Genomic DNA, 25,349 nt, shown 5'->3' on the forward strand with positions numbered 1-25,349 from the left:
TGATTTGCAGTGTAAGCTCATATTGAAATCAGAATACGTGACTGACACCTATAGTGAGCATAGGAAGTGTGGAGAAAATAATTTTTTGTGTAAAATAATAAATATAAAATTTATAAATATTTTTGTGTACTGGTATTTCATAAGTCTCTTATTTTTGTCCAGGAAAAATGTACAGTATTGGGATGAAACTTCTTGGGCATAAACAGATAGGAATTTCTTAACATATGCGTTATTACTATTATCAGCTATGTTGTATCAGTTTTAGTCTGTCTAATCAATCATAATCTGCAATTCTGAATAGCACCAGGAGTTATTATTTTTTTTATTATTTATAGATCTGAAATCACTTTTTCAGTTATAGGGAGAAGCAATACATAAAATACGGCTTACTTCCATGTTTCATCTTTGGTTTATCTGAGGAAAGAGAAGAGAAGGGAAACAAAAGCGAAGAGAGAAAAGAAAAAGGAAATGTTAGAATGCATGTTCACACGGGAAATTATTTTTAATATAATCAGCTAATGAAAATGTATTTAAGTGCATGCTGACCCTAAGTGCTTAAATATGTGTTGAGAGTGATTTCTACTCCACTGTTGCTTGACAGTGTATGAGAATAAAGTGCATGTTTCCCATCTCCTGCCTTGTATACACGCAACAAGAGTGTGAAAACCTCGTGTCATATGATATGCTTTAACCAATGGCAATAGTCTCCTTTCTTAGTACTACTGAATATCACAAGAAAAGAATTTTTGCCTTTTCATCATGACTTTTAAATATTAATTCTCAGTAACAGGCAGTAACTCCCTGGCAACCATCTGACATTTGCTCATGTCATTTTTCAAACACATAGGACAAAGAGTTAAAGTTAAGTGCCTTCTTACTCACCTTTTAACAGTTAAAAATGTTACATACAACTTTGCTTTACAACTAATAGAAGATCAATGAACTGAAATGTTGCTACAACCTTTCAGCCCACTTACAGAGGTAGGGATTTTCAATAGATTGGTAGATCACTAAAACCTTCATGTTTGAAACAGTGAAGCTGTGTTCTGATTGCTAAGCAAATCCAGCTGCCAACACTCCAGGTTTTTCTTGCAAGTCTTTTTATAGTGTTTTTCTCAGATTACAAATCCCAATTTTGTCTAGGTCTGAATCCCTCTACTTTTTGAAATGTATCCTGATGAACAATAATCCTCTGTGAGGAGCATGATTAGTGCATGCTGATGTTCAAAAAATGTCCTGGATGTTTATTTGACTTGTTTGTCTTTGAGTGATCAATGTATTGGCAGTAGCTTCATACATATAGGGTACAGAAGTAAGAATCAGAGGCAATTGCTGCCTGAAAGTGTTTATGTTCACTTCTGCGCATCAGAGGAACTGAGCAGCTGCTAGTACACGAAAGCAGCTGCAGAAATAATTGTGACAGACATAACACATTGCTCTTATTCCTTTGACTTGGACAGACTAGATGCTGCTGGCATGGGGAGATAGTTCTGCTGCTGCTGACTGCTGTCATGGGAAACAGTTTACCCCCCTTTTGAATTCCTTGGGGAATTTGCCCCCCTTTTGAATTCTAAACCACAACCTGTGGTTTAGAAATCTCTGCTCTGTGCCAACCATGTGAAACTAAAGTTTGTACTGTTCAGTCTGTGCTCTTTATGGCACAGTCAAAGTATTTGGCAGACAAAGTCCCATCTAATGGTGGTACATTGTAGAAAGGAGAAATCTTGCAGCAATCACACACCTCATTGTTGCATCAGATAGCCAAACAGAGGGGAGGCAATGTAGATGGCTGGTAAGTAAGTACTTGTGTGGAAAACAGTGTGGAGATACTCAGACTAACAATGACTGAAATGTAGGCCAAGGCCCACCTAATTATAACATTTTCCATGACAACTATCAAGCTGCTGACAGCTGCTGCAGGGTATCTCTGCTGGCTTGAGTAATGCTGAAGAAAACAAGCTGAGAAACTGGAGAAAAGAAAGGGATAATAGCTCATCTGACCAAAGTTACATCAGTAAGTATGTCTCAGACCTTATTCTGAAGGTTACTGGCAAGTTCATCATCAGGGCTTTAACTGCCAATTTGAGCATAAGTAAATACAAAAATCACCTTGGTAGCTTGTTAGTAATAAAATACAATAGACAAGGATGTGTATCACATTAAGGAAGTCAGGGTTGATAAGGTTTGGGTATTTACATCAATCTTTTACCATACTCCTTACCATACTAAACTAAAAAAGTAAGATTGCTTTTAACAAGCATACAAGAAGCAAGTGTGCAGGATATAAGGCTGAAAGTAATAATAATAATAATAAAAAATCTAAGTGTATATGATGGGAAAAGACACATTTATCTCGATGGTTTAAGGCTTCAATCCTTCTCTTTTTATGTTCACCATCATCACTCAATGGCTCGAGTTTTGTTTTAGCTTGGGTATAGGTGGTCCCTTGGTGTTCCTGCTCTGGTTGTTTTGGGATACTGTATGTAGACTTTGTGTCCCTCTGAACTATGTGCCATCAACACATGAGGTTCTTGTAGGCTTTCTTTTTCTAGTGTTCCCACTCAGACATTCCCATTCAAGCCTCATCCATACCAATCCTAAGCTCTTCGTGAAAAACTTCTAGAAGGTCAGGTCTCACAAGCTTTTGAGTTTCTGTAAAGTGGACCTTTGTGACTTTTCATGGGGCTAATGTTTCATCTGGGACAAGAAGGGCAACTCAGCTGACTTTAGGGGGCCTCTGTGCCTTTACCTCATTGTGACTTACGCTTTAAGACTAAATAGCAAAGGCTGATCCCTGCCCAGGCTGCAGAGGCAGGAAGCCCCTTGCAGGATTGGCGGGACACAAAGTTGCAACACAGAATCTTTAAGCTGAAGCGGGCACCTGAAGCCTTTTATTGGGGTTGCGGTTTTGTGGAAGTGGGACAAAGCCAGTTTCATAGTGGAAATTTCCTGTTGTTCTGATAAACACAGCAAAGCCCTGAAAAATACTCTCAAAGCAATGGATTTAAAGGTTACTGTCATCCAGCTCTCTGAATCTGAGGTTATTGTTTCTGTGCTATTGTCCTTTAAGAAAGATAATGCCAACATGCTTTTCTTTTTACCTGGCTCTGTTGCCTTTGTTGCTTTTACTTCCTTCTTTTCAGGTCCTGATGCAAATAAAAGATATGGTTTAAGTAAGATTTTAGTCAGAAGTGTTGCTACATCAGAAAAAGCTCTTCTTAAATACAATTATGAGATTTTCCCCCTCCAGTATATGAATACATAATAGCTATCTTTTACCTGCCTGAAAAAGGGTATTTTTTTTTTCCTTTCAGAATATAAATAGTAGCATTTTCTTCTAGACCTTGTCTAGTGGAATGTGTCCCTGCCCAGTCCAGGCGGATTGGAACTAGATGATTTTAAGGTCCCTTCCAACCCAAACCATTCTATGATTCTATGATTCTATGATGTCAGGTGAAAGAGATGCTAAACTGCAGCACATATCATGTAATGGAGAAGGGAGAAAAGCAAGCAGGTTTTTACTTTGTGAGGGTTCCCCAAGCAAGCATGGTTTTCTATTGCTCCAACAGAAACCTTCACTCTGCATCCCTAACACAGCAAAATATTTCTCTGTATTCGCAATTTTAAGCATGTTGTTAGTCTCAGTGAGGATAGCAGGCCACAGATTGGCTGTACATTATGACACCTAACTTGATCCTTATGAATACTGAGACTTCTGCGTACAAGAGAGACACGCAAACCAGACCACTTGTGCAGCAGAGCTGCTAGAGCTTTACTGATGCTAGGGGAAGCAGTTGTAACAGGTCAGGATGCCTGGACATATCCAATTGCTTGTTCACAAACTTCACCTTGCACAGTTCCTAATTCAATTGCACAGCTTGAGAGACAAGGGACAGAGGTAATTTGTTCATGGTTCCACACTAAGGATTAAATTATCTAAAAAGAGGTGGTGCAAGAAGGAATCCCTTCAGATTTTGCTCTCTTAGGAAATATGGGTATATTTTATAGTTTCTGATAATTTACATTGCAGTTTTGGTAATGTACAATATTATATATTTAGGACAAACCACATATTTTCTAATTGAATTATTCAGGATTATGTTTTTGCATACCTATGAATATATGTGTTTAGCTATAAATGGCACTGCCAACACTTCACTTTTGTGGAACCAAATTTTTGTAGCCATAATTTATGACTATTATGCTAAGAGAAAAGCCTTGCTTTAATTTAAAAATGTATCCTCTTAGAGTGTTTGAGACAAAAAAACATGTGGCATTAAGAAAATAAGCTTCACTGTCATTGCCTTATTTAAAAGTAGTGCAAAGAATAGACAATCAGCGTAAGTGGCAGGATGTAAAGTGGACAGAGAAAATTAATTTACATCTGATAAGTACAGAAATGTCTTTGCAGTTTCAGAGGTATTAGCACATAACAACCTCTCAGCTTGTTATGTCAACCTGTCAAGCAAAAAAATATTTTTAGCAAAATGGTTTCTTGCAACAAGTCACAGTTGAAAATTAAGAGTTTGCCTTCTAGAGATAAGGTAAATTCTGAGGATCATGTTTTGTTACCATTATTTATGCTGGGAAAGTCAGGGAATTCAAAGGACCTGTGAAGAGCCTCCATATTTGCTCACTACTTTTGAAGGGATGTCCTGGTGGTGCCTCTGGGGCCAGGCTTGCAGTCCAGGCAGCAGGGAAGCATTCTGAAGTTGCTGGGCATGATGGCTCAAGAAGATCAGCTCAGGTAGTAAATTATGGCCTGTCTGCAATGTCTTCTGGTGGGCTGGAGGCCAAAAGAATGATCTGTTCCCAGATTCCCTGAATCCTGAGACTCAGTAAAATGTCAGGTATGGACAGATGAACTGCTTCACATTGAGTGGGATGGACCAACTCACAGATATCAATCACTCCCTTGCCACTTGCTCTTGTTTATCCCAGGATGCTGTGAGATGTGCATGTGTTTGTGAGCAAGCTTCATGTAAACAGTGAAATATTGCACTTCTGCACCTCAGTCACCCTGAAAATCAAGTCTAGGTTGAAAAGATGTCTGACTCAATCCTCAAAAAAAAAAAAAAAAAGAGTATTCCATTTCTATCCAAGTACCTAATTTTGTATTGGTGTTCATAGACACACAGAAAGCTGAAGAGGAGCAAAGTCCCTTAATATGTATTGTATATCTCTGCTATTAACATCCATGTTACTTAGGCCCAGATCAGCAGTGCTACTTGTATTAACAATGAACTAGGTGAGTCTGAGCACTGAGCCCTGCCACTGAGCAAACTGATATCACAGTCCTTCTAAAAATCCTACTGAAGTGGTCAACATCTTGAAGAATAAGCTTATTTTAATATGGAGAGAAATATATAAAAAGTGCCACCAGAATCATGTCCCATTTGTATTCCAAAACACATTTTAGTATCTAAAGCTGTAAAAGCACCTATGATAAGAGTAAAATGAGTTATTGAGAACTTTGTTTCTCCAGAACATGTTTGTGTTTTTTAGCTAAAAAGAAAACAGTTTTGGTTTGTAAATTTTCTAAAACCAGAATAATAATAATGGAGTAAAAGCATTTTCTGACTATTGAACTGCAGGCTAGAAGAGCTATACAGCTCTCTAAGAAGATCAGGTATTTAGAGTCATCAAAGTTGTGTGGTGGGGGTAGACCATGAGTATGGTTATGATGAAGGAACCAGCCATCCTTGAGAAATGTTGAGTCTACTATAACTAGTACTATTGTACTATAGTTTTCTGGGCATCAGTGCACTCACTTCTGTGAGTGAGTGCTAGTAAAGAGGAACTTGCTGAGACAGAACAGAGCTTGAGTAACTTTTGGGAACTGCCAAGTAGCATCATCTGGACATGGCAGAGCAATATCTGGAAGGACAAAGAGGACATTCCATTATTCTCTTTGTTTTTAAACAAGGGAGGTGTGAGCTGCTTTGATAATGCTGAGAGGTCTTTTATCATCAAGGTAATAGTTGTCACTTTGACAGTATACATAAATAGAAAGCCTGCACACATATTCGGTGTTTAAAATAAGACTCCAACTCTGTTTCTATCAGAACAGTGACAAGTTTTCTAAATAACTTAAGATGTCATCCCTTCCACTGGGCAATTTCAAAGTTCATGCCACTTCTGAATTGCAGCCTGAAAGATGATCTCTTTGTAAAAAATGGTCCTGATGCAGGTGTTCCCTATTTGAAAAGTTGATCCTTTAGCCATATGACTTAAGTAAAATGAATGTGTTATAAGGTATCATATTCTCCTCAGCAGAATATCAGGGATTAAAAAAAAAAAGAAATTCAACCCCCTCCCAATAAAACCAAACCAAAAACCACAAAAAACCCCTGCCTGAAACAATACAAAATAAAATAAATGCATATGAAGGTAAAACTAGAAATTTGCCAGAGATCCATGTTTTCAGTAAGATATGTTTTCAAAAAATAGATTAAGTAAATGGAGTGAAACGCCTGTTTATATTTTTGCTATTTCTCAGCAAAATTCTTGAAAACTTGGCATAATGTGGATCAAATGGGTAATTCATTTGGTAATTGTTTCTCTGATTCCATCATAAGCTCTTAGAAATCAAATGAGAGACAACTCAGCAGATACTGTTTTACGCTGAAAGTGTCCAGGAGAGCAATTCATCAGTCAAATATTTCTGCACTCTCAATAGTTGTAGGCTACAATCAAATTCACCAGAATATTTTTATCCCGAAAGAGTCAAGTTGCATAACTAGCATACACAGCAGAAATATGCATACCAAAATGTCACTGATTTTAAAGATACTTTGAGATATTTGCTCAGTGTGAAGGAAGGCTGAAAGAAATCACTCTGACTGGAAATAACAAACACTTCACTCACTGAACCCTGAGGTCAGAGGCTCCTTATCGTGATCTCACTAATTCAAGAGCTCATTAACTTAAGAAATTTATGTTATGGTTTAGGAACTGTTCCTGTTATATGGAGAAATGAAAAAAAATCATGCTGTAGTGGCTTGTGAGAAAATAAAAGAAAACTACATATGAGTTTGATAGTTCTTTAAAAATACAAGCTAATTGGAACGACCTTCTTCTGTGTCAGGAGATTATTTTTTTTTTAATTATCAAAGAAGAGAATTTCGTTAAAAGCCTTGCTTGTTTTCAGAACAGGACTGTGTGCCCTCCAAAAATGTACTTAAAAATTTAAAATTTGTCACCATCTACTGAATATTGAAAATCACTTTGTGCCCAGAGAGCTGCTACATCTAAAAGGATTAATAGCAGAAAAATAAGAAAAAAGCAAATAAATATCAAGGAAGAGCAAATAAATATCAAGGAAGAACAAATAAATATGGATTGAAAAGCAATGATCTTCATTAGATTTAGTGAAAGTTATAGCAAATAAGCAATACTAGAATTTGTCTGCATCACAAGAAATATAGAAGAAAATAACAGCATTCCTTTGTGATTATTACTAAGTGGCAAAAGAAACAGCTGTAACATTTTTTTATAAATACAATTTTTCCCCTGGAGTATAGGCTATGTTTGAGTTTCAAAATTAGCAACATAAAGTTAAATTTAGATTACTTGTTAAGAAATAATTTTTAAGAAATCAACAATTACCCCAGAGCTAAAATCAGTTATTTCTATTTAATGAAGATTAAAACAAAGTTGTTATTTACTAAGACACTGGAGAATAATTTCAGGTTCAACATTAGGTTCATCCTATGGTAAAAGTAAGATAGCTGAGGCCAACACTTTCAGCTGTGAGACTGTTCTTTTGACAACAGAAATAGAAGAATTATTCTTGTATTATATAAGTGAAACCCAAAATTTCTATTTATCCTTAATTAACTGTGAAGTTCCTAAAAGTTTTTTTTCAAATGCCCCTTAATTCAGGAGCTCATAAGGAAGAGTTCACTTCCATCCTTCAAAATGCTGGTGGCATGATGAAGACCTATTGCATATGCAAATATTTGCTTCTTATCTAAATAAATATGAAATATGAAAAAAATGAGGCTACTCACAGCAATAAAGCATAGAGTTAAATGCTCTGTAGTTTGAAAACCCCTGCTAACTCTATTTGTAAACTTTACAAGTGACCTAAATAAAATAGCATTTAATAAAAGGGCAAATACCATCATTGGGATAACAATTTCAAAAGGTATGTGACAACATATTCAAAAAGTGGCCAAAGAAAACTTCAAGTTCACTGAAAAGGACTTAATTTTGCAAGAAATAATTGCTTCACTTCTTTTCAGACTGTGGTGGTCACAGGCTTGACAGAAATGGGTTAACAGATATTGAAATGTTGATGACTCCTGAATACTGCAGCATTACAGAAGAAATCAAAAAATTTATTCAGAGGCTTCAAGCAATTAAAAAGCTATCCACCTTTTTGCAGCCTTTATTCCGTCACACATAGTGGCAAGACTACTTTTATATTCAGCTTTGGCTTTCTAGAATTTGCTAAAAATGCAAAAGCTTAATACCACATTTTTTTCCCTTTAGTTTCTGTGTTTTGTCTGGTGGGAGTATAAAGAGAACAAATGCTTAAATTACTCTGGTTCCTGTTTTGCTCAATACAATTAGCTGCAGAGCAATGACAACATTATGAATTTAGCCATAAAGCAGGGAACTTAAAAAAAATCCAATAAAGGGAATAATGTATCAACTTTGATTTCCTTACATTAATCTCCACAGTTGTGATTCTACAACCTCATGCTCCAGAAGAGCACTCTCTTGCAATGCAACCTGACTACTTGTGTCAGTATTTACTGGTTAACATGAAAGAGGTTTCGGAGGTGAACTCTAAAGTAAAAGATGATGCTTGAATGATAGCAGGGTATTAAACCAGGACATTTCCCCACTTGTGGTGAACAGCTCAGAGACCACAGTCTACAAGGCTAAGCAGTTGATACATGCAGTTCCATTTGTTTGAAAGAGATAGTTTATAAAGTACGGTGGTCATTGATATGAATTAAACATGGATCGAGAGTGAAGGGCGCTTGTAACTTGGCATTCCATTTTCCATTTGTGTTTAGGTTACAACTTAAATCTTTTATCTTATTGAAGGCAATTTGGAGCTAGTATTTTGCATTGTACATATGCAAAAAGTCAGACACTGATGTCAACAACTCCATATTTGCTCAACTTGAACTTATATCCTTAACGTTTCTCACCAGTCCCAGTTCCCTGTGCATTGTGGAAAGGAGCAACCTTTGAAGCAAGCACTGATACTCTCACACCTCCCCCCTTCTGTCATCAACAGTTCATGTGTAAAAGGAAGGCAAAATCTGGTTCACTGAACCTCCCTGTAAAACTCCATTCCTTAAAGAAAACAACATTCTCTCACTGGGTTTGTGTTGCAGTAGGACTGACAGAAACAGAAATATTACTCTTTGTGTCATGTCTCTATAGAAGACTGGTTATTTCTCCTTTCTGCCTTTCACAAAAGCCTGATGGTTTGAGTTAGGATTAGAAATTGGATTTGATATAGTTGGAGATTGACAGATAGTCTATGAATAACTCTAGGAAAAGGCACCTGTTTTGACGTGCTGCAAGGAAGAAGCCATTATAATTTAAAAGGTTGTTTGTTTTAAATGTCACACCTGTTAACAACTTCTTTTCACAAGAAGCTTTTTTCATTAACAGTAAAGTTAACAACAATCTTCTTCCACTTCTACTTTAAAAACAAACACAGTTACCCACCTTTTAACTTCGGATTTTGCACAGGTGCTATAAAACAAAAGAAAATTCTCAGACACTAATTTTGTAAATGAATAAGGAAATTAAGACTGATCCTAACATCTCTTCTCTTGATCAATATGCTACCTATGCTATCTATGCAGAAGCAGGAGTTCATTTTTTTATGTAGAAAAAACTGACACACATAGATTACTTGTTTGGATAGTCTTATGGCAGATGACTAATTAACCTGCAGATTAAGAGCAGTGGAAAACAAGGTCAGTATATAAGTTATGTATGGAGCTTAAATAGCTCCACTATTTTTAATAATGTGAACGAGAAAAAGAACAATATGGGTTTCAGAATGAGCACATATTAAACAGAGGTGGAGGGTATGAGATAGAAATCTTTTGACACCTTTAGTAATTTAGCAGAAGGTAAGGATTTTTTTCTCCTTTTTTTTATTTTATTGAAAGTAAAATAAAATTCTAGTATGGATACAGAGGAGGATCCAGTTATGCAAATCTTCCTCGAAAATATGTTTTTTTTCAGATAATTTATTATTCTACATAATTACATTAACTAAATCCAAATTAATTGAACTACCACATTTCTCTTTTTTCGTTATTCATTCCTTCATTCTGATGCACTGTGGTAAGTTTTTATGCTTTAGAAAAGAACAGATTCATTTTTCTATAAATTGGCTGTCTATTGTAGGTATTTCTTGCTCAGAATTTCTGTCTGAGAAAATGGAGTCATCTGACAAATGAGTCATCAAGCTTAGCTGTAAAAGGAGTTGAAAATCTTTATGATCTCCCAGATTTGGATAAACTTGAGAAGTGGATTCCAGCCAGAAATAAGACCATCTAGCTGCTCTAAAATAAACCAATAAAATGCATGGGTGTTTGGAATAAAAACATATTAAGCAATCTACTTTTTTCCTCTCTTTTACACTCTGAATCTTATATTTTATTTTTGTTTCTCCATCCATTTACTGTAACTTTTAAGCAAGCCCCCTTCCTTGAAAGGACAAACCCTTTAAAAGCGAAAATTAAGAATTATCAAACTCTTGTGCTCCTCAACAGCATTTGATCAGATCTCATTCCAGAAGACCAAATGGCTGCATGTCTGCTCCACAGCAATTCAGTTGCTTAAGTTACTTTTATTAAACCAGCAAATCTTTTTTTATGGTATTACTTTTTTTTATCCTTCTACCTAATCCTGTCTCAACTGAAAATCAAACCAGATAAATGAGACTCTAAAACTTGCAATATTTCACAGGTCTTACCATGTACTTTTACTTCTCTCTTTGCTGTTTTGGCTGTAAAAACAAACAAAAAATTGAATATTGACTTTTGACATTATTTAATAAAAAACATTAGGATAGTTAAAAGGTAAGATAAAAAGGAGAGAATATTCACCAGATTCCATCGTTTTTTCTTTCTTGTGTGGTTCTGAAAAAGAAAAAAAAAAAAGTAAAGATTGTATTTCTCTTCCTGTAATGCTTTGTTTAATTGCCTTGGACAGTCATTTTTCATGTTACTAGTGGTGGTTGGATGTGAGACATTCCTTTGGACTCTCAACTCAGATGAGCCCTTCTCTGCTTTCCTGCATGTCAAAATAAAACCTTTATAGTTGTAATCAGTCTCTTCAGTGGTTTTCCCACTGCATAAACAGGCTGAGATTAGCTCCTGATAATGGACAACAAAGCATTTAACTTGTATAATAAGGTGCTAAAAGGAAACTATAGAAACAGTTTAGGTTAAAACATCTGCAGTTTTGGTTCAGGGTGGCTTAAATAGAGGCCTGCAACTGTAGATGCTTCAGGACACCTGTGGTCCTTGTCTTTCTTCACCGGAGAGAACAGAGAATAAGCAGAGTATCTAGTTCAGCCACTGTGCTCTACATCCACGGGAAAGGGGACAGGATCCTGGCCTCCTTTACAGGAGTGCACAGTGTGGAGGAAATGACTGCTCACTGGAGCTCACCATCAAAAGAGGAGCTGGAAACCTGAAGCTGAAAAGCTTCATCCACCTAAACTCTGTACTCTCTATCAAGCTATGCCTGGGATTTACAACTTCTTAATATAGTTTCTGTAACAGCTCTTTTCATCCTGCCAGGATATGCTTCAAAACCTCCTCACAGAAGGAGCAGGCAGCCTGCCATGGGGAGAGACTGAATGTTTCTCTCAGACACCAAGCATCATCTACCAGTCAGTGCTGATGCTCACAGTAGCAGAAAAAATAGTTAAGTTTTTTCTGTCTGCAGATGCTTTTAAACAGCATATGGAAAGGCTCTGCTGAGCAGGTTTGGATCTACATAGGAACATTTCCGAAATTCAAGAGTATCTGAACTGACTGATCAGATATATCATAGAATCATTAAATCATAGAATATCCTGAGTTGGAAGGGATATTCTTGAGTTCCAACTCAGAATATTCTATGATTCTATGATTCACAAGGATTATTGAGTCCATCTCCTCTCTCTCCACAGAATACCCCCAAGGATCACACCATGTGCCTGAGAACATTATTCAAGTGCTTCTTGAGCTCTGACAGGCTTGATGCTGTGACTACTTCCCTGGGGAGCCTGTTCCAGCGCCCAAATACCTTTGGGTGAAGAATCTTTTCCTAATATCCAGCCTAAACCTCCCCTGACACTTCAGGCCATTCCCTCAGGTCCTGTCACTGGTCACCACAGAGAACAGATCACTGTCTGACCGTCCTCTTCTCCTCACAAGGAAATTGTAGACTGGAATGACGTCTCCCCTCAGCCTCCTATTCTCCAGGCCGAACAGACCAAGTGACCTCAGCTGCTCCTGGTATGGCTTCCCCTCCAGAGCTTTCCCTATCTTCATAGCCATTCTTTGGATGCTCTCTCTCTTACACTGTGGCACTCAAAACAGCACACAGGACCCGAGGTCAATACTCTTAAACACGTGCTCATTGCTTACCAGTATCTGATGCCTATATTTTCTCCATGCTTATTATAGGTTATATCTGTATTAATGGTGTGGTATAGAGTTGAGTAACATTAATGTTTCAACAGTTTCCACTCTAGAATCAAGACATAAAGTTCTATGTTCAAAGGGATTCTGAATGTTGCGCCCTCACAAGCCTATTAATAAATCTGAGCTATCATTCATTTGAATAAGCAAAAAGGAACAAGAACCTGCCAATAGAAAATTAAATATGTTTATAAACAACATATTATAGAATCATTATGCATACTCTCACCCCCAATAAGCTTATATCAAGCAACCCATGAAGTTCTCTCTGAAATAAAACCTCGTTTTTTTCTAGGGTTTTAAATCCATCTGAACAGCCATATTACACACATTTTAAAGAAAAATATAGTTTCTAAAATAAAGTTTTGCTCTGAGTTCTTAAAAATCCTGATTAATTTATCTTTTTTTCCCAAAAATATTTATGTAATTTCATCACAATTTCAAAAACAATGTCTTTCAGACAAAATGTACATTTAAAGTATCAAGACTATCTGACTGAAATAATGGAACTAGCTTTAATATAGTTATATAAAGCCCATTTTAGTGTATTTATTATAAAACTTATATTTATGAAAATTATTATAGATTCTTGATAGACACATTGTAAACATAAAGGGGGATTTAGTGGAAATGGTCATGGAGCAGGTTCATGTCATCAAAGCAATGAGTCATAAATATGATTTTCCCAGTAATATGAAAAAGTGATAGAGAGCAAGTTTACATTAAATGGTTTATTGCCTGAATAAGTATTATATTTCCTTGATGGCACTCTACCTTGGGTGGCAACCCTATATAGGTCAAGGACGAGAAATATTGTAAAATCTGAGAAGACAGAAGTTTGGGACTCAGTAGTTTGGCTGACTCGATCTCAATTATAACAACAGCTGCAGGTTTGGTTTTGTGTAGACCAAGTACTCTTCAGACTACCCACTTTCATGCAGATATTCTAGGATTTATTCCGTGAAATGAGAATTTTTATTGGTTTTGTGCAGTTTTCTGTTTTGCTATTACTCAGAATAGCTTCCTGGAAACTGAAGGAAATGTAATTCTGCCTTCAGTTGTTCTGAGGCAATTATTTTTTCCTCTCATTCTAAGATCTGTCAGCTCTCATGAGATCAGGGAACAGTATGATACTAACAACACTCGTCAAGTGTTTTGGCAAAGTATAAAATAATCTATTTATTTAGCTTTATTTTTCAAAACTTCAAACATTAAGGAAATCCTATAGAGCTTCCTTTATAATAGTTTGACTTCCAGAAGCATATGAAATGAGATCCTTTCCTATGAGAAATTTTATAAAAATTAATAACATGGAATTTGACATCAAGCATTTCTGGGAAATCTGACATGTCAGGAAATTTCAAGTGATTCCTGCCTTGAAATTTGAATGGAACAAACTTAAACCTTTCATTACGTGAGCCATAAATTTCAAGAAACTTCAGACCTAGATCTTTCCTGTTTGTTGCAAGTTATTATTGCTTGATCTCAATGTTTTTCTCTTTGCTTTTTTTTTACTTCCAAGTAGTTAGTATGACGTAGGAAAGGATATTGCCAACTGTAGAAACATTAGACATTTGCCATGACATTTGTCATTCTTTTTATATTTAACCATTTTTGCATGTATATGAGACTGTACAGCATGTTTTTATTTCGGGAGGTTTTGTTGGTAATATATTATTTTTCTACCATGCATGGAATTCAGATTTGGTTTAGTTTGACATTTCACCATCTTTATATGCTCTGATGCTTTGAACAAATGACTTTTCCTTTTTTTTTTTATGAAAACTGGTAATGTATTAGATGCCCATAAAACCATATAAATGTGTTTTTTTCATTACTAGTAACATACTCCTAGGCAATCCAGAGTAGCTGGAAGATAGAAGAGAACTTGAACCTGTCTCTGCACTCTTCCCCCAAACACAAATGGTGCTGAAAAGCATCTAGGCTGGTAAATTCATTGTGGTGCACTTTAATCGTTACTACTACAATAGACAGTCACAAACTGGGACTCTCTGCCATCCCTTAGAAGAGAATAAATTGATATCCCACATAATTTATATAGCTATGTGTGCACATGTATGCATGTGTGTGTGCATGTGTCATCTCCTAATTCGGATAGAGTATTCATGTTCAAGAAGTGTTCAGGAAAATAAAAATTGTATGAGGAATGACACAGATTGGGAAAAGTTTAAATAAATGGCATATCAAGTGGCTTTGCTATTGTGTGTCATATACCACATGTCGATTAACCAATACCATTTTGTTTGCCCTCAGTAGCTGCATAGAAATGGTGTTTAACTGCTGTACTGTTGTTTAACTTTTACCACAAATGTTTCAGTCACTCTTGTCATGTTCTATGCAGTGTCTTGAATACTTAAATCCTTAGACAGCAGAAAGTTAGCCTAGTCTTATAGTTTTGTAATCTTGGTTTTACAGGCTATATGCTTGTCATTTCCCTTCTCAGACCTTCATATCACATTGCTTAATTAAAACTAAATGAGACAGAGCGGTAAAGCTCTCCAAGATATCCTTTCATTAAGAGTACTGTGAACATAAGCAACCATATACAGGGAAGATGCCTTTAGTTCCTTCTGGTGAATGGAAATTTTGCAATATGAGTTCAGTCACATTGTTAGATCTGAGATAATCCCCATGAGAAAGTCTTGCATCAAACTAGGTTTTTCCATTTCTCCTGCTCCCAAGAAGAATGTATTCTGCTATAATTCCCTCCTATTCTTACTTTCTAGATCAATGTAGAAAACCTCACCACCATTGTACACTTTGATTCATAAAGATAATGAACTGTATAAATACATTTCTTTCTGGAATAAGAACACAGAAAGGAAATCCCTTACTTGGTGAGATCATGCCACACATATAATTGTTCCTCTATAAATCATCTTTTGAGGGGGGTAACAAACAGTTTTTCTGATGGATTTTTGTGAAGGAAAGGAAAGCATTTGACAATTCTCTGTATCAGCATCTTTATATGAGAATTCTGCCACCATGTTGGGAAATACCTGAGAAAAATTTTACACAAAGAAAAGAAAGAAAAGAGGCCTGGAGGAAATGAAGTACTTTCAGTTTCATCTATTTGGTCTGCAGCTTTTCTTCACAGGCAGAAAGCAGTGGCATCAAAAGTGAACATCATAAATTCTAGATGTAGTATGACCATATATGGTATAGGAAAGTAAACCACACCACTGCTCCCCTGTAAACCAAGTGATGTTTTCATAACAGTCTCAATGAACAAGATGAGGCCCATTTATTCCCATTCTAGCAAAGTAAAGGTGGCACCACTTTCAAAACATTATTATCTGGGAAGATAATCATATCCATAGTGTATGCGATAGTCTAATCAACAAAACTTAAGCATGCCCTTGAATTCTTTGTTGATTCAAGATGGAGTTAAAGATATGTTAATTTCTTGCTCAAAATTGGCCCCATTCTTGACAAAAGTGCACTTAGATCATGAAAAAGTTCAGGGCTATGAAAGTTTGCCAGCTTCAGAACAAAATACCTTAAAATGCCTTTTCTGTAAAAAGCAGACACTAAAATAATCCTTTTAACTCGGATTTGTACTTAAATAGCACTTAATTTGACCCTCTTTTATTCTCATTATTGTTACTTTCATGTATGGAAAAAAATCGGGTTTGTAGTTTACTTGCTCCCCCTGCCTTGCTCTTAAAGTAATGTTGCTTTGTGTTAGGAATACAGCAGTACTTTGATGCATATCAAATATTTGGTAATAAAAAAAGAAACAAGGCTGCATTTTTAGTACAAGTGTCTTCACAGACACTGTGATCTGAAGGGAAGTATTTGAAATTATTTTAAATCTTTATCATCCTTAAACAGAGAATACTGTAAGGAAAGTATAAATACCAAGCTATGAGACTGGGCTTTTCAACATCTTAGTAAAAGTCACAAAAATAACCTGGATTTCAGGACATTTACTCAAAAATAATTTAAAAAAATGATGAATAAAAACTGGATTTCAGATGAGAAAGCTTAGTGTAAAATAAGCTATTCATGCTCCATTTAAATAAATCCTATAATTAAAGAATTCAAGGTTGTAAAGTAAAATCTTCTAACATCAGAAAATTCTTCTCCTTTCAGGGCATCTGTTGTGACATGTCAATAATTCATTTTTCCTTTCCTATTCAGAGTTAGATGAATTCAGAGTTCAGCTTAGATAATCATGTGAACCATTTAAGACATCCTGTTCTGTAATATTTTCTCAGACTTGAGCTGGGATGAGAATGTCAGTGGGTTGGAATGATTTGTGGAATACATCTCCATCCACGTAATAGATTCCTGCAGATATTAAGAAGTGGCTGAGTGATGGACTACTGCAATAGCAGCAAGGTTTTAGCTGCTGAGGGTACAGTGCATTCCTGGCAGATCAGGAGCAGAGTCAGCTGTAAGGCTTCACTAAAGCCCAGTGGAAGCACCGTAGGACAAACAGGTGAGAACCAAGACCCAGGTTCTCCTATCCTTTCGCAGGTTGCTGGTGACTGAAATCAGATAATTTCCAACAGCTGTGCAAAAAACAGGCAAGACTGGAACTATCCATTTAAAACCAGAAAGAAAATTAGTAAGTCAGAGAAGATATGATGTTTAACTTCCCAAACAGTTAAGGTGGGAAAGAGGAAGAATTATGCTAATATGGACTGAAAAAAAAAAAAAAAAGCCTTGGTGATGCAAAAGACCTACAGAATGATCCTGGATCTAAATCCAAGGACCCCAAGCAGCAGGATTAATGCAGGTAGGGTTTCATTATTTTGTTTACTGCTCCATAAGCACCTGCTAAGTGTATTTATTTTATAAAGAAATAAACTGCAAAGCCTGTCCTTATGCCATCAATAAGTTACCTCTAATATTTGGCCCTCAAGAGCTAGATTGTAAACCTGGAATATAAACCCTGAGAGTGGCTGTTCTTATGTTATGAAAAGTCTGAGAGGGTTAACTTCAGGGACCAGAAAACTGAACAGACTGCTGCAGCTTCCAGAATAATTTTCTTTGTAACACCTGCATGACAGAAATATGTGCAGAGATGTTCTAACCAGGCGCAGTGGCTGCTTATAAAGAGAAATTTCAGGGCACATAGAGGCACTACGTGACATAAGAGCCCAAGGAGATTGCGGGATGGCAAACCTACTAGGGCCATGTCCATATACTGTGAGAGAGACAGAGAAATAAACTATTCCTCTCCTTTTCCTCTTTCCAAAAGTACTTAGAGGGGATGTGTAACATAAAATTATACTGGTTTTTTGAAGTCTCTCCTCTTTTACTGACTACACAAGAAGATATGTGTAGTCACATAAGGTGAGAATAGGTAGGTTGATGGATGATGCAGAGGGTGCTGTGAGTAAAATAAATCCCAAGATGTGTGACTTGAGAGAGTTACCTGAGTCTGAGAAACCTGAAAAGCAATCTGTTATAATTTTGCCTGTTTCACTGTGCTGACAAATTATTCAATAGACATGCTGAATTTTATTAATTTTTTTGTAACATTTTCGTGGTTTTAGCATTCTTCCTTTGTACTTCTGTCCTATAAGTGATCATTAAAAGACAATCTAGCTCCTTAATAAACCTCTTCTACATTTCAAAGCACATCTACTGTCCCATAAACTTTTGTTATTTCTTCCTTTTTATGTAGAATAGCACTGGTTATACACTATGGAAATAGCTTTCCTGCTGCCACTTTAGTTGCATTTTTACCTTGAATCAAGAAATAAAATCATTTCTCTTCTAAGTAAATACTGCCCATTACTACTAGAACCAGTGGTTCTTCCTGCATTAGGTAGAGTGATCTGAACCTCTTCAACACATCCTCTGACGAGGTTTTTCATTATAGCCTGCATTCTAATATTCTGTACTTATACCGTGAAGGCATTTCCTATATAATTTTCTATATAATGTTCTCTTTCTGCTTCTTACCAACAGTGGAATGATCAAAGGCATGATAAATTAATAATAATTCTAGCACAACTCGTAGTCAGTTTGAGAGATTGGATGCAGCTGACATTTGAGCACTCAAAATTAGCTATTGCCTGTCACGTTTATTTTATTCTTTCTGGATCCAAACTAAATTTCATTGATTTTCAAGGGAGAAATTGTGCTCAAAAAGAGATTTTGTTATGAACCCAAAGGGGGAAAAGAATAAGATTTTTTTTTTTTGCATGTGTGAGGAGAGGAAGATGGGGAAAATTAGGCATTAAAAAACAGTAATTAGGCAGTTAAGTGACAGTACAAAATCTGTTAAACATACTGTAAAATTAAATTAAAAATTTCAAGATAATTCCAAGGAAATTCTAAACTGCAATTAGGATTTAATTTTTGCAATGTTGAAAAGAGTTAGAACTGATTTTTAAATCAGGCAAATCATCAGGGGGAAAGCTATCACTGGTGCTTATAGAAGGTGCATGAGTCTTGCCTATGATATGAGGTTATCCCATAAGATGGAGTCACAGATGAGCTGTTCCCAACCCTCACCCCAGTTAAGGGAGTGCATGGGGCTCAGTGGCACCAAGACTCCTTGCTGCCTACTGGGGAACACACTCACCCTTCTGCTAATTTAGCTGCAAATGCTCTCTGCATGGTTTGAGCCTGTGCTCCTTGCCCTGTCCTGCACTGCCATGTGCTTGCTTTCCTTACCATGACAAAACAGACCCAGAAAACTTACCAAGATGAGGTGTGGTGACTCTGTGCCCCACCGCTGACAGCTGGACCACTGACCCAGTAAAATTAGCTATAGCTGTGAGGCATGATAAGTGTTGAGGTGTGGGATTTTTTTCCAGGTGAGCCTCCACAGGAATGAGAGGGAGAGGATTTTCCCTCCCCGCCCCCGTCCTGACAAAGGATGGCAGGATGAGGCAGCTGCTCACCACCTACACCCCTGGCTCTGAGAAACCCTTCAGAGAACCTGCTGGGCCCAGCACACACAGAGTGCCTGAGGAAAACCTGTGAAAGAAACGTGCACCTGTCCTCAGGGAAAAAGGGTAGACAGATATCTTGTAAGGGTAGGTCACGCTCAGACCTGTCCTGCCTGGCAAAGTTCAGGAGACAAGGCACTGTGGAGAAAGAAGAGAAAATGGTAGCAGGGTTTGGGATGGGGACAGCATGTGACAGAGTAACTGAGGAAGACTGGTGTAATGAAATATCTTCAACTCTGATTTCTCCCTTCAGAACATTTGCATATACCTGTGAAACAATTCTGCTTTACAGCCAAATACTGGCCTCTCTGGCCCAGTTTCTGATGGTTGCCAAAGAGGCAATTTTTTCCAGTTAGAGAAAACTGGAAATATTTGAACGTATCCACTTTCAAAATCATGTAACAGAAATTCATTAAGGCTGATTTCCTAGAGCGGTTGTCAGCTTCCAGATATGGAAGTTCTCATAGACTTCCAAACTCCATATTCACTTCTGTTGCTTTCTCTGTATAAATATATGGAGATAAAAATAGTGCACATTGAATTAGGCAGGGATTTCTTCACCAGTGACATTATGATCAGGAACATATGTGATGTAGGTGCACTGTAAGATGACCAGCTGTGCTGTCAGTCTGTTCAGTCTGTTAAGAGGAGTAAACCTTCAGCTTTAGGCATTCTTGGGTACAGATTGTGATGTAATAAGATATGAGGAAGAAAATGAAATATGAAATTGGATAATGTATTTAATTTACTGTGCTAATAGGCAACAGTCTACTTACAATGTTTCCAAACAAGCATATTTAATATTTTGCTATGGTGAGTTATTCTGGTGGTAAATTAGTTTTCAGAGAACTAGAGGGGAAGCAAAAATGTAGAAGTCAGAGCCTACTGCTCTTTATCGCTTTTAAGGTAAACTAAATAATTAGAAATGTGTCAGAACAAAGTTATTTTATTTTTCCATAAGAAGCCAGTTTTCCCCCTTTCTTTGTCTTAAGCAGATTACTGTCATCACCATTCATGCCAACAAGCAGACTCATTGGAATATTTTTCAAAAATGAACACAAATATTGAAAGCAAGCAGGTGGAATGAATTAATTATATGCATATGGTTCTAACATAAGGGTTTCTGCAGTGTACTGTTCAAACGTCTAAGGGTCTAGCTATACAACACACTGGGGGAACAAAGCTGCTTTAAGAAATTATCGGTTACGTGGATATAAATGTGTGTGGAGCCAGACTTAGGTCCAGACTAAATGCCCTGTCACACACACATTTCTGGGATAGTTTTTAGCTGTAAGGCATGGCAATGGTGTGGTTTACACTGTTTTCCCAATTGTGTTAGCACAAGTGAACATGGTGGCAAACAAACACAGAAGGCAGGGATGGGGAGCATTGGCAGGGAAATGGTTCTTCTTAGGCCAGCTTCACACAGTATATCCTACAGCTGAGCAATAGCCCGCATCAACTGTGAGTCCAGAGTACATGTCCTTTGTTGGTAGAGGCAACTGAAGGTGCTCCTGGTTTGCACTGATCCCTGACCAACTCCCAATCACCCCTACTGGTGCAAGTCATTATTCTCTCTTTCATTAGAACAGATCTCTGAGATAGACTACAGACATGCTCTGAATTATACAAAGAGAGCCAGAAAACAATCTTAAAGAAAGGAAAAATAAAAAGGAAATAAAAAGATCCCAAATCCGTACAGTGGGATTAGCTGGAGGCGAGAAGCAGCAGAAGTGTGGGCAGGCCACTCCTGCAATACCAGCACCAGAAGCAGCTCAATAGCACAGAGCCTGGTGTAGTATTGGCTGCCCTGCTTTGGGCTAGGATAATATTATAGTTTTATACTGACCACACTTTTACATGGGGATTTCCTGAGCATTTTTTTGATTATCAAATAAAATGTAGTCAAACTACAAATATAATAAATATTCAGATTGTTATTAATTATATTAGGTTTTATTTAATTAAGCAGAAATGAGATGTGGCTTTTTTGAAGATGGCTCTGAAGCAGATGAGATCAGAAATAAAAAAAAAGTAGTAGATTTTTACAATCCAATCTAAATTCAGGTAGGAATTTATGACATTATTTTGTTGAAAAAAGTTTGCTTGTCTTTTCAGTGCATATTTATTATCTAAAAGCTGCATTTTGAAAACCTACTGTGAGAGCAGCACTTTGAAAAATCAGATCTTCTTCTTAAAGGGCTGGAATATAGCTTCACAAGGAAAGTAATTTCTGTAAATATTGCTTTTAAAATCAATCTTTACATTCAGATTAATTTTTTTTAATATCGAGACCTACAGAATGACCCAATAGTTAGGGCCCAATAGTTGGCCCCCCTTTGGAGGCCCAAATTAATAGATCCTTTAACACCTGCTTGCAAATAGGCAGTTATTTCACTAACAGACGATTACCTGTAAAATAAGTCTATTGAAAATTTTATTCAATATTCCTGCAACCTTATAGTTGCCATGGGAAGACAAGAAGCAAATATAATGTCATAAATCAGTGCTAAATATTTTTGTTCTTAGCAAAAATTTAATGTACAAATTATCACAATAATTTAGAGGAAACAGATTAAAAAAAAACCAAACCCAAAACCAAACAGCGGCTTTTGTGCAATCCAGCAGATGGTGCTATGATGCAATGAACTGGTTCAAGAGTATAAGAAATGCATTGTATGTGAACATTTTTCTCCTTTACCTGGTGCTGCTGCTTTTTTGATAGCTGGATTGGCTGCAGGAGCTTTTGCTGGCTCTTAAAAAAAAAACAAACAAAAACACAAACAAAGAAACAAAGAAACAACAAATTAAACCAATTATTATAAAGTATTATATCATAAAAAAACCACAGAAATCTGAGGAAAGGCTTCCAATGAGGTACAACCTGTAGCAATTTTTTCACTGAAGAATTAAACAAAGAGATTACCCAAAGGGAGAGGAACTGAGTTGTCTTCAATAAACTCAAAGGCAACAATAAAATAACTTTACAAGCTGAAGGGCTAGTAAGCTCTGGCTGTTAGGCACTGAATCACTTATTTTAGCTTTTTCTGCCTAGTAATTCAATATCTCTTGGCAGAGCAGAGGAAAGGAGGTATGTAGGGGTTCCAGCATGGCCTTGCCCCTCAGGGAACATGTATGTGCTGGGCATCTCTGCATTTGATCTTGCGGCTATGAGAGCAGAAGGTCCCGAACTAGCCTACATCAGATACTGAGGATTCACTCCTGTGAATTCAGCAGTGGTGTTTCAGGGGATCTCACAGCCATTCAGTGCCATCCTTTCCCCTAATCCGAATCTCTCCCTGGTTAGAAAAGGTGAAATTGGGCTACTTCTGCAAAGTACATCCACAGACTTGGCTCTCCATCCTGAGGAATGGAGGAGCATTAGGAGAAGATCTCCATGTTTGATCCTGCACTTGAAAGAGCAACAACGGTATTCTCCTAGCACAGAAACAGGCCCTCACAGGCCATTAAACTGTAATTCTGTTCCTGGTCTTTTAAGTGCACTTGCAGTATATTTTAGTGCACTTGCACTATACTCTCTTTGCTGGTAGAACATGTCCTTGCAGAATGAAGATCCAAGTGATGAAGGGTATGTGCATCTCCAAGTGGATTTGGGGAATCTCAGCCCTAGATAGAAGAATCTAAGTAGTTTACTAGATTTATTTACTCTTCACTAATGTTTAGTTAATTGCTTTTACTCTCAGGAACTAACAAAACAGACTGTACTTAAACCACAATAATTTAACGAATATCAATAAGGAAAACTCCACCAACTGCCATAAAGGATTTTGTGTATCAACTGGAAGGTCCTATAAATTAAAATTCACATTTCTATATTTTGAGAGGAAATAACTAATGATTTTAATCACAAGCTGAATTACAGATTGTCAAAAAAATGTTAGTTAATCCTTCACATCTGCCACTATGTTATTGCAAAGAAAAAAAACATGGCTAAATCAGGAATGTAATCTTGAGTTCTTCCCTCCAGTCTTTTGAGAAGTTCATAAAAGATGCATAGACTGTCTTGTGAAACAGAATGAAAACAAAATATACTTTGCATGTGTGGTATTGTTTTGTTTACATCCATTTAAAACCCCACAGCAGATAATTATATCCTAACTTAGTTATTATCACAGCATTGTAATTACTTGGGGTGCTCACACCTCCTTCAGGGAAATATGTAGAAGACCTTGAAGAAGAATTTACTTAGTATTACTTTCCTAAGTGCCAGTTCTGGCAGAAATAAGAGATCCAACTTGCATGTTCTACAAGTGTCAAGTTGGATTTAATACAAAATTACAGGACTCTTGCAAGTCCCTTCTGAGCTCTGAGCTAGAGCATGGTGGACAGTGAGACTTTTTTTTTACTTTTTGTTCTTAACATCCATGAAAAGAAACTAGGTTAGGATCCTTTTTATTCTACAAAGATTTTTCTTTTCATTAAAATATTTAATTTCTGAGCAACTGAAATAATTATAGTTGAGAAAAAATAAAATTAAGGGTATGTTTTGTCAGAAATTTCTTTATTTAATTTTTAAATAAATTTTCAGTAGCATTGAAACAAAACTAACCAATGTTTTAAACTTTCTTTTGCAAGCATACACTTTTCAGTTTGTAGTTCACAAATTATTTAAGTGCTAATGACTCTACATATTTATGAACTAGTTTCAGATGCAAATTTCATGATGGAGCTGGGACGTTTTGCTGTGACAGCTGCTGTGGAATTCTGTCATGAAAAACATCATAAAATGGTTTGGTTTGGAAGGTACATCTAGTGTTCCTTAAAGTCCATCTAGTTCCAACTCCCTTGCCACTGGCAGGGACACCTTCCACTAAAGGAAGGTGGACCAAATTGCTCCAAGCCCCATCCAACCTGGCCTTGAACATTTCTAGGGATGGGGCATCTACAACCCCTCTGGGCAACCTGTTCCAGTGCCTCACAGCAAGATACAATAGAGATACATGGAGATACACAGTAGAGAGTTTGTTCCTAATATCTAATCAAAACCTTCCCTCTTTCAGTTTAAAGTCAATACCCCTTGTCCCATCACTGCATACCTTTGTGAAAAGTCCCTCTCCAGCTCTCCTGTAGGTCCTCTTTGGGGGCCCAAATAATTAGATCCCTTAAGACCCACTTGCAAACAGGAAGTTATTTCACTAACAGGCCATTACTTGTAAAATAAGTCTATTGAAATTTTTATTCAATATTCCCGCAAAATTTGAGTAAGAAGCAAATGTATAAGCTTTCCTTGATTGCCAAAAGAAATCTTTTAATAAATTGCTGCAAAACTGAGGATGTCAGGAGATTAATCTGCCATTCATGTCAGGAAAGATCATACATGGAAAGTCAGTGCATTCTTTAATCATGAATTTGAATGAGATTTTGAAGCCCCATAGTTTTTCTATATTTTTCCTATATACTATACTTTCAGAACAGAGAGCTGAGCAGATGAAGTCTTACCAGAGAAACTGTCTTACTATCCTTACTGTGTTGAGGTATTGATGCTTGCAAATTTGTAGAAAAGGAAGACGTAAGTGTTCCTCTGTTAATGATACCACATTCTCAGAACATTTTGTGGTTATTTTTTCAGAAGAGCCCAACTCCCATCTCTCTTCAGAAGTCTCTGTGTTGGAATCAGAAGTAACTAGATAGGCAGGGCCCTTGTACATTTGTGAAGATAAATTTGGTGGTCCCCAGCATGTTGAACTCTCAGCCTTTTCAGCTCATTTATGAA

The sequence above is a fragment of the Lepidothrix coronata genome, unplaced genomic scaffold, assembly GCF_001604755.1.
Source record: "Lepidothrix coronata isolate B3197 unplaced genomic scaffold, Lepidothrix_coronata-1.0 Scaffold5, whole genome shotgun sequence".
Taxonomy (NCBI): Eukaryota; Metazoa; Chordata; class Aves; order Passeriformes; family Pipridae; genus Lepidothrix; species Lepidothrix coronata.